This window comes from Canis lupus, chromosome 37 (assembly GCF_003254725.2).
Source record: "Canis lupus dingo isolate Sandy chromosome 37, ASM325472v2, whole genome shotgun sequence".
NCBI lineage: Eukaryota > Metazoa > Chordata > Mammalia > Carnivora > Canidae > Canis > Canis lupus.
Genome location: NC_064279.1, coordinates 24,697,581 through 24,714,365, shown reverse-complemented (window position 1 = coordinate 24,714,365; position 16,785 = coordinate 24,697,581). Strand labels below are relative to the sequence as shown.

General features: G+C 43.3%; 2 long non-coding RNA genes across 2 annotated transcripts in view; both read left to right on the top strand.

The window, feature by feature from the left end:
• The window catches only part of LOC112656629 (uncharacterized), a 172,070-nt gene that overhangs the window by 110,451 nt on the left and 44,834 nt on the right, over positions 1–16,785 (top strand). The window lies entirely within an intron of this gene.
• Positions 4,327–13,725, top strand: LOC118353510 (uncharacterized). The gene is made up of 4 exons (XR_004812611.2): positions 4,327–4,869; positions 5,320–5,437; positions 12,104–12,241; positions 13,283–13,725. It is a non-coding gene; the product is annotated as an uncharacterized LOC118353510 (long non-coding RNA).

The window sequence follows — 16,785 nt, the reverse complement described above, 5'->3', positions numbered from 1 at the left end:
AAGAGGGAAATATCTCAATATCGAAGCATTGGCAACTAACTCAGAAATTTAAAAATTAAACTTTCCGTGGCCCTAGTAAAATATGTCTCAATCCCTGGGTCACCAGTTGTAACCTCTAGACTAAATGGTATTTAAAGTCTCTTCCAGTTCCGAAATTTTATACTTTAATTATCCAAATGGTCTGAATTGAAGGCAGAACTGGTGTTTGAGCATGAGGAAGATTTTCCTGGCACCCAGTTCTTATATTTTGAAACAGGTGACCAAGGGAAATTGTGAAATGTCCTTCAAGTGATCTTGAAGAATAAGAGACACCTCCTTCTGTCTGGGATTAGTTAGGAGCAGTTGCCGGGAGGGGATGGATATGTGCTCTTGCAATTCTTCCCAGTTTAGATGTTGTAAAAACGGCATTTTGTGTTTTATTTCAAATGTCCTCGGGTCTTTTTAGGGGAGAGAGGAGGTGGTAGTTTGGTTTCTGATTCCCAGGGCCTCTCCCTTCTCAATTCCTGGAATCATCCTGGGGGACTCTGTAAGCTGAAATGTAAAGTTTCAGTTTCTAGCATCTCTTCTAAAGTTTAGATTAGGTTTCATAACTTGGAACTGAAATCAGGGCAGTAGTTGGAGTGTGGATGAAAATGTCTACAGCTCCAGTTGTCTGCATACTAATGAAAAGCAGAGAGGGCAATAAATAAAGGTGGAGATGAGTGATGGCAAAGATAAGAGACTTTTAAGCTCACTTCGTTTTTGCTGCAGTTCAGTCCTTAAGAAAATTGATCATGATGACTTCCATCCATTTTCCTATGGATTAAAAACACCTAGGAAACACACAGACATCTTTTATACACTCAGTGTGCTCAAGCCCAGTCAGCAGTTCAATAAGCAGATAGAATTCAGCATAGTTACTGATTGTATCAGGTAAGTCCTAGGTCTCTTATTCCAAAGTAACCACGGCAAACTACATATACCACCACCCTTAGAAAGAGGCAGGAGATAGAGGCCAGAAAGGAAGAAAGAACATATACATATTTAGTTATTAATTGAACCTGTTTTGATGGCATAATGCATATTAACTGGGGAGAGGAAGTTGAATGAAGCCCAGAGAAACCAGCCTAGCAAAGGATCCACTTTCATGTATAAATGAATTAACATAGATCATTGAGCCCAAGTGCTTTTGATGGCTAGTTGGGAAGATAGGGATGGTTGCCCTGGGAATTCTCTCCATCTCTTCTATCATTCTCAAAATTTAAGTGCTAATATTATACTTGCTAAGGTGGATGAGGGGCAAGAAGATCTACTTAGATATGATACATGTTGGCCATGTGTTGTCTGCCTCTCCCTTCTTCTATGACATCATGGTGAATTTCCTCCCCTAGAAGTGCACACGGTCTTGGTGGGCGTATCAACCAACTGGCAACACGATAAATGGTTGGATCTAAGTAGCGACAACCAGATTTGCTTTGAGGAATTTGAATAAGTGGAGTGACAAAAAAGAAGACCAGAGTTCATCCTGACAGAGCATCTTGAAGAGACAGTTGATTTTTTCCCTAATGCTCTTCTGGGCTCTGTCCTTTTCTGAGGTCTGGAAGTTCATTTTCTTTCTTCTCTACAGAACTATCCCATAGCCTTAAGAAAAAAAATCTTACTTTATATTTAAGTAAGCCAATCACTTCCGTTGCTTGCAATCCAGGAAACTTAACAAGTATGTCAAACATCTTCCTTGTGATCTGAGCTGAGAGCTGATGGTGAGGAAAAAACAGACTGAGAATCTTTTGATAAATCATTAGAATTAGTAAGGGATTTGATGAGGTTACTGTATCCAAATTCAATATACAAAAATCAATCTATATACTAGCAAAAAATCATTGAGAGATAAAATAATTTTATAATAGCATTAAAATATTAAATATTTAGAAATAAACTGAGAGATAATTGGGTGATGGCATTAAGGAGGGCTCTTGATGTAATGAACACTGGACATTATATGCAACTGATGAATCACTAAATTCTACCTCTGAAACTAGTAAAAAAATATCAAATATGTAAATGTAATGATTCTATAGTATACAATCCCTATATAGACATCTATGTAATCTGATTGAAACTAATAAAGACTTAAATAAGTAGATTGTCTTTTTAAGCTGCTAGTTTGAGAGATTTCCGAAACAGAGCTGACACAGTCAAGTTCATCTTTTTTACAGATAAAGAAAACAAGACTAGAAGAATAAAACAGCCTGTTCAACAGCTTAGACTAGTTAGCCTAGAAAGACCTCAAGTAGCCCACTACTACACTGGCTTGGTGCCCCGGGTGCCAATCTGGGCATCCCTACAGCTGGGGCTAAACCACACTCCTTGTCTCCAAGGACCAATGCTTAATACTGGCTTTGCGTTGACTCTGCCACTTTTCTCAGGGTATTCTAGCAATGGAGTGTCTGTCCTCACTCTCCATCTTCCCTGAATATTCTAGTACCTATGAAAAATCAGCAGGCTGGACTCACTAAAAGATTGTCTTCCTGAATTAAGCATGTAAATCCATGTTGATTTCAGGGTTGGCAATCTGTAGTTCTTCTGACTCTTTGAAAGTAGCAGGTTGTTTCTGGGAGACACACTCATTCCATGTAGCTCAAGGGATCACAACCCAACAAGAGGCATCTTTTAATTACATTTTTCCAATTTCTGGTCACAGACATTATATAAACTCCCATTTCTTCTCTTCCTTGTGGAATAACCAGACTTTAGTAAGCAAACTTAGACTAAGAAGTGTAGTTTCCTCCCAACCCCCATGCTTGACTTTCCCTCTGCTGTTTTTTCCTCTCTTCCATGGGTTATTTTTTCCAACTTGGGAGACAAGGAGAATGTGTATCCCAGGTAAAGCGAGGAGGGAAAGGAGGAGCCATGGCAGAGACACATCAAAAGAGCCCTTTGTGCTCAGGGCACATTATTCCTGGAATCCAATCAAGTGCCCAAAAACCCAACCAAGCTTTTCAGACAGCACAGAAACCAGTCATGCAGGCCTCTTGGGCTTTGCTTTTTTAAAGCTTTATAGGGTACACTGAATTATTTGGTTGGGTCTTTTCAACCGTGTGACATTTGGGTTTTCAATGGCACAAATGGAGTTGATCATTAATTATTTGGACGCTTTAATTAAAAAAAAAACCCAACTTCACTGTGGATTTATGAGGGTCTGCTGGGGGGCAAGGACAAGGAGGCCTTTAGTGATTCCCTCATTTGAATGAGAGTGAGGGTTGGGAAGGTCTAGAAAGGAACGCTATAGAATCATCTTCCAGGAAGGTCTTAAACCCAAGTGAGGGTTTATTTGAGGGAGGAGAGGCCTATACTGAAGAAAACGGAAAGGACACGAGGGAACAGAATCCTGGGACCTGCCAAATGCATTGGGGCAGGGTATTTAATAAAAATCAATGGTTTAGCAGGGAGTCAAAAGGAGCTCCTGAATCAATATGAAAACCAGGAAGTCCAATGGATTGGGGTGGGGGGATGGCTGGTTTCTGAATCATTTGATTAACTGAACCACATGGGGGAGTTTGTCAGTGGCATGTTGAATGCCCAGAGGGACAGGATCAGTGTCCTCTGGTTTCAGAAGAGGCAGGTAGTGAAGGTATCACATTTGCTCTCTTCCTTTTGGGGGCATGTTCTGCAACCTTGCCTTTTTCTCTAACACAGATGTGTGTCCTGCTTGAGTCTCACACACTCTCCATTTTCTGAGATCTATGCTCCCAGAGGATTCCACTCTTTGGTACCTCTCCACAAAGGCACCTCATCTCAGTGACAGGTGATCTCGGGTGGGCTTGGGGAACATAAGAAAGGAAATAAGCTCTTCTCCGGAGACATCAGGAACTCCCATTTATTCAGTCTCTTGCATCCAGGAGCCTCAGGAAAAGGAGACTCAGCACATTCTAAAAATGCTGATGAAAAGTGCTTATCTTTGACATCGCAGTGCACAGCCATACCATATGTGGAAAAGAAACACAATGATTTGTGTGCACCTCTTTGCTGATTTCCCCACTTGGATTTTTAAAGCCCCTGCTTCTAGTCAAAGTAATTCAATATAAAGAAAATAAAATCACAAAAAAACTTGGATGTCCCTAATGTCTTTCCTTCTAAAATGCAAGAAATTATTTTAGGAATTGTTCCTATGGTGCCAGTTGACTAGACAGTATTATTTATCCCATTTTGCAAAGGAAAGAAACTGAGTCTGAAGGAACTCCAGCAACATGCCAAAAGTCATAAAATATTAGTGGGCTGGAATTTTGGCCTCTTGGAAACAGGCATTTCTCACAAAAGACGTCACAATCTTATCCACGGGATTATAGAACTAGGCTATCCAGATGGTGTTTCAGGAAGAAATCCAGAGCATTTATAAGTGGGTTATTTGTTTTTCCTTACAGTTACTTCCACGCAAAGGTATGCATCCATTTTAGAGAAGAGGGAAATGAACTTGATCCAAATTTTTTGTAGCGAGTCGGTCTGAGGTGTGGTGATGGTGGTGGTGTTCCTTCTGTCCCAAGTTAAGGGATGGAGGGGTCATGAAAGACTCTGAAGATAAACTTGGCTGAAGTTGATACTTGAAAGTAAAATGAGAGGACACCTGAATAAGAAGTATGATATGATGGGCCTGCTCAACATGAAAGCACAAGTGAGATTTAATGACTCCTCCCAGGCTCAGAAGATCACACTGGAGAGGACGGTGCCTGGGAGGAGGAGTCCAAAGCCAAAGAAAAAGGATTGGACCACAGCTTTCACCCCTACAGGTAGAGAGAGGAGTGGGTCATTGTTCCAGGAACTTGTGGGCTCCCCAGGAGTGTTATTTACCTCAGTCAAAGAAAACACAGGGACATCAACAGTGGGTTTCAGCAGGTAAAATAAAAAGACATGGTCTGAAGAATGTGTTGTTTTACCTCAGTTTTCCTCACAGAGAGAGGCAGGGGCTTCACTTGGGTGTGGGGGTCATGGGGTTATAGTGATTGAGAGAGGTTAAGTATTCCAGGTGGCACTGCCCAGCCCCAAGGCACCCACCAGTTTTCATTCCAAAGTACATGGGTAAAAGCCAGTCATACTCTTGTATTTACACCTACATTTAAGATACTATATTATGATAAAGTTTTATCATCTTATTTCTAACTCAGGGCTTATAGGTTTCAACACATTCGGGGTTGTCTGATGATGAAAGATAAGACCTGCTACATGAGTAGTATTTATTTGGGGACTCAAATACTGAAACAAAACCACTGTATGTGTTGTAGCTCTTCCTAGAAACTTTCCCCTGATCTTTACCCAATAGACTCATCTTCTTCATTCCTATCTCAGCTCAGTGTCACAGCTCCTTAGAGATGCCTTCCTGTACCCCTCAGTTTAAGTGAGGTCTTCATGCAAGGTTCCTCCAAGTGTCCTGTATTTTCCTTCAGAGACTTTATCACCTGAAAAGGTAGGTATAAACTGATAAGCTATTTAATTCTTTCTGGCTCTTTCTGGCACAGGTAATAAGGTCCTTGAAGGTAAGGACATTGTCTGTAATGCATGTTTGTAATGCTTCCAACTGTCAGGCAATATTTGTTGAATGAAGGAATGAATGGCTCTGTCAGGAAGGCTGAAATTTAGTCTGAAATCTGCCACTGTCTGCCTGGATGCCTGCGGCCCTCCTTGGCTCAAGTGTCCTTATCTGTTAAGTGATGCTGTCAGAACGGATATATTGAGGCCCCCTGTAACAACACCTATGATCCATTGTAACCCACCTGTGATTGGGTCCTTCTTGGACAGTTCCTTTGGCTCTTTTAGTCACCCCCCAAATAATCCCAAGTCCTCAACGCATTAATGACAAAAAATCTTTTCCTATGATTCCACAGCTCTCTTGGAGGGTACTATAGCTCACAACTCTTACCACTCATTTCCCAAGTTCCCATTTGACATTTCTTCTTGATTTGCTTTTCAACTCTCTGCTGCTGTTTCTCCCTTCCTGGGCTTCTCGCCACTCTCTGCAACCTGCCAAAGTTCTCTCTTTTACTTGAGAGCAGTTGTACACTTGCCTATACACTCTTCTCACACGGCTGCCTCAGGGCACGTGGTTGTTGCTCCTCAGACATCTAGTGTACCAGCTCCAGCTCAACCTCACTGTGTTGCTTTTTTTTTTTTTTTTAAGATTTTATTAATTTAATGAGAGAGAGAGAGAGAGAGAGAGCGCAAGGAGCCTGAGCAGGGAGTCTGATACGGGGCTCAATTCTAGGATGCTGGGGTCATGGCCTAAGCCAAATGCAGACACTTACCTGACTAAGGTGCCACATCACTGTGGGTTTTTTCCCACTCCGCATTCAGTGACATTGTATTGGTAGCTTAGGTCAGCCACCGTGGGAATACTTGCCACAGAAATTGGCAAATGCTATACCAGGGAATTTTCTCTATTGGAGAACCCATTGTTACACAATTATTGGCACATCACTGTCTGAGCTCCTCTAGCAGGTTATCACCTAGCTTAGGAAGCTGGTTGAACCCAAACATCCTTCATCATTACACTTATAGTTTTTATTTCCTCATGATCTAGGCAGAGTAGTAGGAGCTGAGAAAGGTTCATATAAAATGGTAGTTGTATTGGTCAAGGTCTCTCCAGGAAAACATAATCTATGCCAGATAGGTCAAGAGAGGAACCTTAATATGGGAAACTAGCTACATATTAAGGTTGATAAAACTAAAAGGGCACATGGGTGAGGCAAGCTGTAGATTAGCAGGATGCCAGTACTACTCTAGGGCTGGAGTGATGGGGAGGGGAGGTGATGTTACCAGAGTTTTTAAGCTAGAACTGTAAAGGGAGAGGTTTCTCAGTGGAAGTGGGACCCCAAAAGAGACTAAGTTGCTCTTGGGATGTCTCCTAAAACATGGAATGAAGAGAGTACCTGGGATTTTTCCTTCCTCCAGGGAGGATATTGGCCAACCTTAATCTGAAACTAGTTGGAATGGAGTTTGGGAAATGTAGCAAGCAGGGGTCAGACCCCTATAATGCAGAACAGGACAGATCAGGGCTGGCAATGAATCTGACGATAAACATGAAAATCATTATCCTAATAACTCATCATATTCTAGATAATAATATCCCTGAAGGAACATCCAGTGCCTTCAAGGCTACAGACAGTCACATGGTTTTCCTAGAGTCCCATAGTCAAACCTGACTCTATGAACCCAAATAACCACTTTGAGTCTGGCTCCCAAATCCATTCTATAGTGAGGACAGATTAAGTTCCAAAAACTTGTTGTAAGATACTGACAATCCTAATATACCTTCATGGTCACAAGAACCAGGGATGATCACATTTGTGGAAAGGTAGAAGCTTTCCCATCTTTTATTAATGAGGCCAAAATAGTAATAACTAGAGACATTCTTTTTCCCCATCTTCCTTTTATTTATTTGTTTCTTATTTTCTAAGAATCCAGGCACTGTACCAGACACTGAGGTTACAAAGATATTTTAGCACTTGTCTTCAGAGATCTTACCGCATGGATGAAAAGCAGATAATCACAGGCAGTGGACAAGGGGCTGGCCAATGCCAGATTCACAGACCAATCCTAAAGAAATACAAACTTCTGCATCTTGGCCAGCTTTCACCTGGGCTGGCAGCAGGGGCTGCAGGTCGCTGGGATTTTTCTTAGCAGCTTCAGTGGCTCCCTGGCACTTGGACACTTTGGAGTTAATCCCTTTCTTACTTACAGGAGGGTCATCTTCCCCTGAAGATATTTCGATGTTTGCCTTTTAGTAAATAGGCTTTTCCACTTGGCTCTCTGCTTATCTTCCCATAGGAGATAGTTTCAGCAACTTGTCTCTTGTATTGCCAGTGACTATAACTCTAGTGTGCTATCAGCTTAGAAAATGTCAGATTTCTTCCCTGCATGCAATATGAGTCTGACTTTTAGGCCTAGATGGGGCTGGTCCTAGCGATGTGTTGGAGAATCGTGTCTGTGCTGTGGTATGTTCCTGCCAACACACTCCCAGAATTGGGGCCCCTTGTCATGTCTGTCATTCCAGCTTATCGAGGGATGCCAGAGTTAGCCAGTGCTTCCCACTCAGCTCAGATCTCCAGCCTGTGCCCTCCTAGAGAGTCAGACACAGGGAGCAAGAAATGAAGAGGGTGAATGTGAGACTGAAAATAAGAGTATGTGGAGAGTGGGCGTGAGGGAGAGAGAGAGGGAGGCTCTTTTCTGCTGCCACGGTGGCAGTGGCAGTGGCAGGTACTAGGGAGAGGAAAGAAATGTAAAGGAGTTTCAGGGGGAAGTTCTCTGTGTGCTCTGAATTTCCAGCGGAGAACACTTGTGCTGTTTCTTTAAAGAAACTCAAAGACTGGGGCACCTGGGTGACTCAGTCAGTTAAGTGTCTGCCTTCGGCTCAAGTCATGATCGCAGGGTCCTGAGATCAAGCCCTGAGTCGGTTGTCCCTCTGCCCCTACCCCTGCTCATGCTCACTCTTCTCTCTCTCTCTCTCTCTCTCTCTCTCAAATAAATAAATTAAATCTTAAAAAAAAGAAACTACTTAAAGAACAGCATGTATAATTCAATTTTGTGATTTGAGGTGCTTTCAGTTTAGGAGGTGGGGTTCCAAGAAACTCAGCTATATTCAGGATACCTTTAGAAGGCCTGGATTCAATAGATTGAATTACCTGATGTTCAATTATGAGCAATAGCAAGCCCCTGAAGAAGCAAAATGCATGTGGTGATGGACAGAGCCCTGGATGCAGTGCAGGGAGATGTGTTGGCTGCTTCCTTCCCACGTGCACTCATGCGAGGCTCTCATCATCTGCTCATCAGTGTCCTCATCGGCACAAGGCAATGATGAGTGTCCTGGCCAATTTACTCAGGTCCGTTGGGAGGCCTGGCCAAGTGGAAGCACTTTATAAATTGGAATGTATTATAGCCATGCAAGGAAATATTATTTAAATGACATTTCCTGGTAGGATTCGGCTGCCTTCCACAAAGTGAGGGTCAGCTTACTAATGCCACCCTAGTAGATGAAATGGTCCCTACTCCCATCTTCTATTTTTCTTTTTACTCCATTAGAAACAAAACACTCCGGGCTTGTAGGTGATAATTGCTAAATGGTGCATCTAATTTAGAAATGCCTACAAAAATTCCACTCGACCTGGTTTAAATTGTCTTCATTGTGGAGGAGGAAGCCATAAAGGTTTCTCCAGAAGGAAATGCGTGACCCAGGCCTTGTGGGTTAGAACTTCGAAGGGCTTGAGGCTCTAGCAGCCAGAGGGCCTTCCAGAGTGCATCAGAAGTGAGTTTCTCAAGTTGTCAAGGGCATGTTCTGAAGCCCAGTCACCGAGCCTTTGTGTGTACGTGTGTCTTTGTGTGTGCTAGTGCATTTATTAGAGGATGTGGTGGTGGCTTAGAGCAGGTAGGTTTCCAGTGCCAACAAACTGCTTGCTTTTCAGAATGAGTAGTTTTCCTTGGCTCCACTGCCAGCTGCTTTATCTGTTTTCATTTTAAAGATGTGTTTCCAAAGCACCATTTCCTGAAATCTTTTGGCTGCAGCCAGGTATGAGATTCCCAGTTGCAAGCCCAGGGAGAAGGTGAGCTGCCAGGGAGAAGTTTACAATAGGGTGGGTCGTCCAGAGGAGCGCCAGCTGAGGTCTTGCCAGGAAGTGGAGAGGGAGCCAGAAACAAGGACCCTCCATGGGAAAAGTTCTCCCTCCAGCTCTGACTGGAAAGTCGTGTCTAAGAATTTTAGTTTGAATAATCAGACTAAGTTCTTGTAATGGATGAGGAGTATCAAGCTTCAAGTTTAACAGAGTAAGACAAGTTGAAGTGAGTCCTTTCCCATGAAGCCTTTCTGCTAACTCCCCTTATAGCATCTCCCTATGTTTAGTGTCCACCCTGTCTAACCTTGATCACATCTTTATGTTCTTACTGCTGCTTGGGTAAGTATCTCATCTTCCCTACCAGAGGTAGGATCCTTCTATATGGAAAAGCATTGGAGAGTCTCACAATTTCTCAGGAGGATCCTCTGCTTCTCCCACAATGGCTGGTATTCTTCAGATTTCATCGTGGGAGAGTCCTATTTTATTTTATTTTATTTTATTTTATTTTATTTTATTTTATTTTATTTTTACTTATTTTATTTTATTTTATTTTATTTTTACTTATTTTATTTTATTTTTACTTATTTTATTTTATTTTATTTTTACTTATTTTATTTTATTTTATTTTATTTTATTTTATTTTTACTTATTTTATTTTATTTTATTTTATTTTATTTTATTTTATTTTATTTTATTTTATATTTTTATTTTTTTTCGTGGGAGAGTCCTAAAGAACACAGGCTTGGCCGAATGGCAGTTCACACTTTGTTATATTTGCAGAAATGGGAGGAGCCTGAGAGTTTATGAAGTTCAAACTCCTCCAAGCTCAGAAAGGAGATACACCTGAGATCATGCCAATCACATGGCCTAGTGCTGTAGTGTAGGTTTTAGCTCTTAGAATCAAAATTTGGGGAGGGAAGTATCCTTTGTCTCTAATTCCAATAAGGCAAGCAATTCTCCATAGCTGGAGGATTTGAAACCATGCTGTGTGAAGAACAGTTGAAGGACCCAGGCATGTGTGGCCATGGAAGAGGGGAGAAAGGGGACACATCAGGCTCAAAACAACTGACACAGAGAAGGGGGTTATAGTTTTCTCCTGTGTGGCCCCACAGGACTGAGTTCTTGTGAGTCCAAGTTACAGAGAGGAAACTTCTTTCTCAGCTCAAGGGAAAGGCATTTTGTTGTCTAACAATGAGTACACACAACTTTAATGAGCTCCCTGCTATGAGAAGTTCTCAGGCAGAGACTAGATGGAAAGTTGGTGGGTTCTCGAGGTGGCTTTTACCTTAAATGACCTCTTAGAATTTGAGATAAACCATGGTTCCTGCTTTCCTCTGTCTGACGATGGTTCTGGTGACTGGGCACCAGGGGAGATGCTCATGCTATCCTTCTCAGTACGCCAGAGCTGCCGCACTGCTCCTTTCTGACCTCTGTCGGCCAGGGGCTGAAATTGCTAAGTGTAGCCTCATGGAGGGCAAGTAGACTCAACTTCCTGCCAACAGACTGGTGATGGCGGCTCCTAGAGTTTGCTGGGAGGAAAGTTGAGACAGCAGGAGAAGCTATGGTTATGAAGCCAAGTTTTGCAGGGCTGGCAACCTGCTGGATACAGACCTGCCATTCTGGGTCATCTCTGCTCTTCCCACCTCTGGCCTCCTCCCCTGCAGATTCTATACAGAAACCTTTTGGCTGAAATCCTTCCTCTTGCTATAGTTCCCATCAGTCTTTTTCCCCTTCTTTCCCTCCTAATGGTTCTGGACTATGGCTTCTTCCCTCTTCTATGAAATAGGCTTTTCTGGGACCATCGTATTCATAAAAGCAGGTTGAGGGGTGAGCTAAAGATGTCCAGGAAGTCTGCTCTTCCCTGTTCCCTTCCCTTCTGCTATCAGCAGGACCAATGCTGAAATCTCACGGAGCCTCATTAAAATGGAAAGACCATCCCACCTCCACCCAGGAGGAGTCCTCCAAATAACAGCTAGACTCCAACTATGTAGTGCAGACTGTTTCCCCTGAGAGTATGGGAGCCTGGGTGGGGAATTCTTTTCCCCTGAGAGTATGTGGGCCTGGGTGGGGAAGCCAAAAAAAAAAAAAAAAAAAGAGGGAGCTGTCAGGGTCTTACCATAGGGCAGGACAGGGGGCCACGAGACCTGGGAGCTTCCAGACTTGTATACTGTTTCATTTGGAAGGCGCCTAGTCCCACTTCCTCTCTGAGAAGATGGGGAAACCTAAGACCCTGGAGGCAAACAGATTTGGCCAATGTCATGGGTGGCAAGGGCACAGTCCCCATCTTTGCTCCCTTTACCTTTAGGAGCCCTTGAAGGTTTCTGTCTGAGGGCTTTCCCAGGGTGGGAAGTGGGTTTCTTCAAGTTGTAAAGTTTGATACGTGATGGTCTGCAGTATTGCAGAGCAACAGAAAACATCGTAGGGCTGTATCTCAATTTGAAGCTGTGTCAAGGCCAATCAGTGCTCCTTCTCTGGTTCATCTATTCTGGGGGAAAAATGAATAGTAATTTCCTTTTTCATTGAAAATGTAGGAACCACGAAAGGATGCTCTTGGGTTTCCAGCTCTGGATGGCAGATCTTACATTAAACATCTTCTCAGGCCTTTGTCTTTAACATTTTTGCCTCTGGAATTCCTAGCATGAAGTAGGTGTTCCCCACAGGCTTTCAAGGTAGGCTAAAACTCCACCGTTCCCACTTGTGGGAGGGCGTTGGGGTGGAGAGAGGAGACGGACTGAGATCCTAAAGACATTACCTGCTATTGTATGGATTCTCTGTGCATCTCATAATGGGATTTCCCAGACAAGTGAGAGATGTTGGGACCACTTACTGCCCATCCCAGGGGCTCAGTGGAAGGGCGGCAAGATGTCCTTGGTGGCCTAGGGCTCAAGTTGTCCTGGATGACCGTATCACCGGTGAGCAGCACAGAGGCTCAAAATGGTCTTGTAATCCCTTTCTCCCTTGGGGAGATTGTCGGTGTGTGTTGTTTTTTTCAACACTTTCAAAATCGCAACTGTTTATAGTAACCAGAAATGGCAGAACCTGGCTGGAGGGGGAGGCTGAGTTTTATCTAACCCCTCATTTAGCTCTCTTAAGTTTGTCCAAGTTCCTGAGACGCTTTTCCCCTGTAAGTTAAACCATTGTTTGTCAAGGGAAATATAAATTAAGAGCTCTATTTTCTGAGTTAGATGGAAACTTGGTCCAGGGAAGCAGATTCTTGCTAGCTCCTCAGATCTCCAATAGAACATAGGAACCGGAGTCGGCGTAGGACTTTGACTTGATGAATTCTGGAGGAATCCAAAGCTCAAGGAATGTGGGAATTATGCAGAGCCAGGAACCCAGCCTAGGTTTGACTCATCAGAGCTTTTAATAATCAGGTCGGAAATTCCATGGCATTATTGAGAGGAGCAAATCTCTTTCCCTTTACACAAAATGGATTCTGAAACTATCCATATTCTCTAATTGGACTCCTGGATGGACGAGCCAAATGCTATGCTCAGACCAAGAACAGTGACGCCATGGTCATCCCCATGTTTATTGTAGAAGGGCAGCTAAACTTCTAGTACTACATAAACTGTCCAATTATGGATCTCTGGATTGTGTGATTTGGAAGACGCACAATTAAGGGGATAGCTCTGGCCAAACTTGAATTTGTAAAACTGGTATGGAGCCAATAAGAAGTAACACAAACCTCCTTCAATTTCTCTTTGCAGGGCTAGAAATCATGCTTTGTAGGCTTTGAGCCTTTGCAGTGAAAGACAAAGATATTGGAAATCATGCGCCTTCATGGACACTCACAAAACACTATAAATCCATCTTCTGCACCTCTCCGATCTGACGACCAAGCCAGAAAGCCAGTATTTCCCATGGTTACCTTCACAGACCTCAGAAAACATTAAGAACAGATGATGAGAAAACTATTACAAAGTATTAACAGGCTGAAAACAACAGCCCTATTTAGCTAAATTATTAAAAGCCACCACAGATAATTCAAATAAGTCCCCTTGGGACAGTATTTCTCAAGAGTGGTCAGTGGCTGAACAGCATTTAGAAAATACACTCGGGGTTGAAATGCAGATGTCAGGACTCTACTTCCAAACCCACTCAACTCAGGTTTCTAGGGGTGGGGTCCAGGGATCTGCATGTAGAATAAAAAGTTGCCATAGACTGAATGGATGGTCAGCTTTGCACATACAGGTACTATGATTTTTTTTTTTAAGATTTTATTTACTTATTCATGAGAGACACACACACACAGAGAGAGAGAGAGAGAGAGAGAGGCAGAGACACAGGCAGAGGGAGAAGCAGGCTCCATGCAGGGAGCCTGACGTGGGACTCGATCCCGAGACTCCAGGGCAATGCCCTGGGCCGAAGGCAGGCACTAAACTGCTGAGCCATCCAGGGATCCCCGGTACTATGATTTTTAAATACAGCGGATGCTGTTGTGATGAGCAAATACAACTCATATTCAGAGAAATGCTGAATTTTCATAGCTTTGGGCTCTGATGTACTCTCTTAATCAATAGATACTAGTCATAAGACAGCAGTTTATGAAATTCCTTGGGTTTAAAAAATGATATTCACACTTAGCAAAAGTTGGGAGCCATGCTCTAGAAGAAATAAGCATTCAGGGGTTTATTATTGATGGTGGCATCTTTCTGAGATGGTAGATGGATTCAGAAGAAGGGACACTGACTGGAGGCTTCTCATGTGCTGGACACGGAGCGTCCTAGCTATTGATGCGCTGGCCTCCAGTGCAGGTCTCAGGGGTTCAAGTTCAGCTTCTTACCTAGAACCGTCTTCTGGAAGAGATGTGAGCAGAAATATTCTGACCTTATGGGGAGCAGGGATATCAGGAAAGCAAGTAGGGAAAGGATGATAGGAACCAGAGATATTTAGATTTAATATTTTACAAAGGCTTGCTCTGCCCATAAATATAAAATATACATTACTTGGCTGCAGCCCTCAGCCCACAGATGTGGCATGCTGTCCTGCATGCTATGGCAGGAGCCCTGGATTGTGCTGGAATTAAGGAGGTGGGAGGAGGCTGGCAGAGGCGCTTTGCCTGAGTGTTCCGAGGTCTGGAGAATTATGACTCGGGATGAGGTGGAAATTGGCACCTCGTGGCTTTGTGAGGCTACTCTGACTCGTGCCTTACTCTTTCAGGGTGCCAAGTTGCAAGATTAGCTCTATTGCTTTGGGACTAGACTTGGTGTTTGGAAAACTGGTGACTCCTTGGTGTCATAGAACCACCACACCCTCTTCCTGCTCTTCTCCATGTTGACCACCCAGCCTGCGCACACTACCTCCTACTCCCCGGACGGTGATGCGGCCTGACCTCTGCAGAAGAGGGCTGGGAAGTCCTTTGGGCAGTCCTCCTGAGGTTACCTTGGGACACGTGTCTTCGATGCTGTCCTCTGGGGCTTGCGTGAGGAAGTCAGGGGTCCCTTCCAACTCCAGTTTGCTGAACACACGGATGTGTCATCACTCAGCAGGAGCAATTTCAGAGAAACAAAGCATATATACCACTCAGATTAATTATGTAATTGTTTCCTAAAAGCTAAAAATGACAATTTTCTACAATTATTCTCTTAATGCTAGGGGTATTGAAAGTTCATCACCTCTTTTTTAGATATTTAGAAACATAGCAGAAGAATTCCCAGATGTTGACTTTTTTCCTCTGATATTTACTCCATCCACCCCACCCAGCACTTATGTGTGTACATGCATGCCTGTGTGGGTGCTCCTACGCATGTATACGTACGTATGCACATGTATATGCTCTTACACAGATACACACAGGTATGCACACACACACTCTTTACGACCTAGTGGAACGTTCTCAGGGGAAGGTAAGGCTAACATCACGTCAGAGAATAGAAACAAAGGCTGTCTTTGGTTTTAATGTTTTTTTTTTTTTTTTTAGTATTGAGATATAATTGACGCATAACATTATATTAGTTTTGGGTGTGTGAAATAATGATTCAATATTTGTATACACTGCAAAATGATCACCAATGAGTCTACTTACCATCCATCACCACATAGAGTTACCAAGCCCATGATCTTAGGGAAATGGAGAGGAGAGGACCCAAAGCATAGGACAAAATGCCTGGGAGAACCATTATTGGAAAATAGCCCCCCACGCAGAAATGGAGGAATGGACAGGAAAACTATGAGTTTTTTTTACCTTTGGTGGATGCTGGAAAGAAAGGCCCTGCTTCTGAGACAGAACCTCAGGCTGGGGATGTCTGTGCTGTGAGTCTCAGCCGAAAATGCCATGCTGACGTTTCCCGCAGGCAGCAGAACGGGATCTATATTTGCAAATGGCAGCACAGGGAGTCCCAGGGCTGAACTGGAAGGTGGTAGGAGTGAGGAGTGAGCTCAGTAGCAATCTGCTTGGACTGGTTGGTGACCAGGTACGCAAAGGATATCTCTGCAGACACTCATATGGACAGGTGCTTAGAGGTGCAACAGGCCTCCGTCCTCTGTGAGCCCCAAAGCTAGTCCCTGCCTTGGGGAAAGTGAAGGATTCTTTTTTTTTGAAAGTGAAGGATTCTTGACATGATTAAGCATACACACACCAGAATAGCACCTGAAACCATAAATTTAGTTGTTAACCCCCCTAAAGGGTATGTTTCCTATGTTCCCTGGTGGTGGTCTGAAAGCCGGTGCACCTCGCACAGGAAAGGCTACTGAGACTTGTCAGAGCTGGTGGCCACTCAGTTCCTGTGTCTTGATTAAACACCTGTGATGCTCACCGGAGCCCCTTCTAGGCTTAGAGGAGGCTTCACTGTCACAGCGCCTTGAGTCCCCTTTTACCGCATCAAACTTCAGAGTTAGGACCAACGGAAGGCTATGTTAATGCCTCCTAGTCAGGATATTTTCTTTTGAATCTGCATGATTTGGAAAAATGTGAGTCAGGACAGATGAGAAAGACAGGGAGAAATGTGACATCTGAATATTTCTAGGTTCCGTCCTTCAGGCCCCCAAATGAACATCTACTTTAAACCTTTTGTCTTTCATTGGGCTCCTCAGACATGTTCCTACTAAAAAGCAATTTTGAAGGTGGGGAGGGGTAATCGATTTATGCCATGGTACTGTGGGCATCCTCCCCAGAAGTCTAGGAAATGTCTTGCAGATTTCAAAGGCTTCTTAACCTTTTCTGACATTTAAAAGCAAACAGAAACTCTGCCAGATAAAAGTGAACTGAAAA